This window comes from Lactuca virosa, chromosome 4 (assembly GCF_052849685.1).
Source record: "Lactuca virosa cultivar CGN04683 chromosome 4, Lactuca_virosa_CGN04683_v6, whole genome shotgun sequence".
Taxonomy (NCBI): Eukaryota; Viridiplantae; Streptophyta; class Magnoliopsida; order Asterales; family Asteraceae; genus Lactuca; species Lactuca virosa.
In genome coordinates this window covers 449,445,329-449,448,277 of record NC_136429.1, presented here as the reverse complement: position 1 = coordinate 449,448,277, position 2,949 = coordinate 449,445,329, and positions in this window count along the sequence as shown.

The following is a 2,949-nucleotide window of genomic DNA, read 5'->3' as shown; positions in this document are numbered from 1 at the left end:
AGCAACCAATCATTGGTAAACCTCAGATTGTCCTCGACAATTACTTAACCATTTTAGTCATATCTCGTTCTAGTCCCTTTTCCCTCTTAATGCCCTAGGCATTTGGAAAATTAGAACAGATTAATGTTATAGCATATGTAATCAATCCTATACCTGACGCATATGGGATACGATACATAATGTTTCACATAAAGACGTGATACTTTACCAGTCTCTTGCTATAACATTTCCATATATAGAATTTCCTTATGTCGAATCTTTTCAACATAACATTCATATATATCCTTGACTAAATTTGATTAAAATATCAATCTAAGCTTTTAGATTCGAAATGAAGTATGAATTCTTCTCCCTTAATTATAGCAAAACAACTTTTCAAACCCTACAACTTTGCGAATTGAAACTTTTGTTTTCTATAATTAACATTGCTAACTTGCAACACTTACCATAATAATTATGCTCCCACTAGCATAATAATTATATCCTTATTAGCATAATACTTATGCTCCCACTAGCTTTGACATGTACTCAGAAATCAGCTGGACTTCTAGAAATCAATACCTTTTGACTTTCATCACCAAAGTTCATATTTCTGATACGAGATGCTTCGATAAGACTTTATCTAGGCTTCTCAAAATAATACACCTATCCTTAGATATCTCACATGTGTGTCTAAACAATTTTAGAACTTACAGCAATAAGTCTCAAATGTTTAGACTTTTTGCCATTTCTCACAATTCAAACTATGAAGAGGGATGTTGTAATCATAATCGAATTTGAGAATGCAAATATCACATTTGCTATCTCCTTAAAATCTACTTAGTGAAAGCGTTTCCTCACAATCATTTTCATGAATTGGAGAGAAACCTTATGACACTTAGATTTTTCTGGTGTATGTGTTCCTATCCATGTGAATTTGTCATAACCATAATCACAAGACAAGGTTAGTGACAAATCCAAACTAATATTGACTAAACTTGTTCAATCTTAATTTCTTGCCACCTGGCAGCACAAGTGCCTACCATTTCTTCCAAGTTGTTATGCAAACAATTGAGCACTCATAGAACTCACATGCTGTCACACCCCAAAACCGGAACGGCGGAAACGTTCTGGGGTGGAGGACGTCATGTACAGTATCATAACAATGCATAATAGTAAAGACAAGCAACAACATCCATTGCATTAATATAATAATTTTAATACAAGCGTGTTCTGTATAGTTTGTAAGACACCAAAAGAATGATCAAAATCAAAGATGAGTCTTGTATGTGCTCCATCTTCTCAAAAGCTTCATCGGTACCTGTCTACTGATGACCTGAGAATACAAGTTATTTTGAAAGAGTTTATCAGCATAAAGTTGGTGAGTTCATAAGTATTTAGTGTCATTGCTTGTAAGAAAGTGTTTGTAACAACGTAGTGTAAATGTTAGTATCTATTTGTAAATGTTTGTGAATGGTTGTACTCCCTAGAAAATCCTATATTTTCTAGTGAAATGTAGTCTTCTACCAAGACCCGACTGTTTGTATGTTTGTTCTTTTGTAAATGTAAGAGTTTTCCCCCAATAAAACTATCATTATGAAAAATATAGTTTAGGACCTCACCAATGCGAGATGAATACGAAGTAAATGTAATAAGGGAAAATAATGTTCTACCCCAGCAGTATCACTGCCGGCTATATGTGATGAAAATGCAGACTCCAGGTAGTATTAAATGTACAATACACCTCGGGGAATCCGTTCGCCTTTAATTCTTAGTCAGTTAATTAAAGGTTTGAATGTGAACTCGTATGTAACCATGCTGATCGACGGCTGAATAACTGATGACCCTCCGGTGTCATATGTATTGAGGTAACATTCTGTCACCCCTTGGCCTTGTCGGCTGGGACTGTAGCTAGCAGTCGGGGAGTGGGAGTGTCTGTCCCATATAGATCTATACACACAATTCCCGCTCTCCCTCCAGGAGACTCTGGTTACAAAGTGATACCACAATAAAGTGTCGTATCGAGAAGTAGTATGTCACATTCTGTTTATCGTATTCAAATGTTTGTATAGTATGTGATAGTGTAGTGATGTTTTCTCTGCACTAGTATATAGTATATTCTCTTATATAGTATATAGTGTGTATTGACTCATAACTGTACTGACTCTTGTATGTGTCGTTGTAATAGTAGTAGTGAGTAGTAAACCCTTAATTATACCTATTATAGTTAAATAGTAATGTTGTTTGTATGCCTTCATTACACAAAGGTACTGAACTGAAGTGAAAGCTTTTATATCCAACACACACACACATATATATATATATATATATATATATAACTAAGATTTCAACGACATTCGGACAAATAACAGGATACCCTAAGTCCACAACCAAACAAGGAATAGGAAATAAGGTGAGCTATCAGTCCTAAGTCCTTCAAGTCTTACTTATATAAATATATTGGTGTAGATATGGGTTTGAAAATAATGTAAGTTTAAAAAAGTTTGGAAACAGTTTTAGCATCTAAAAGAGTTTAATAAAAGGTTTTGAAGTGCTTGAAATCCATAAGTTTGATAGCAATTTGAAAGTAATAGTAAATCTTTCTGTTTGTTCTAGTTATTAATCACATGTGATTAAAGCAATAACTAGAATGTTTCAACTTGTATTCCCCCCCCCCCCCCCATAAAAGCATTTAAAATCATTTCAAAGGTTGATTAAGGGGGTATGAACTCACCTGAAATGAGTGATGCGAATGTAAGATCGGAAAAGGATGCTAAGTGTCAAGTGAAGACTTGAGCACACATGGATCCTATTTAGCATATAAAGACACATATATGCATGCAATTAGTGCTTATACAACTAATTAAGAAGGGTAACACTCTCATAGACTAGAAAACACTCTTATAGAAGTGTTAATATCATAAATGATTACATAAAATGAGTGTATGGTTACCAAATGGAGTTTTTGGT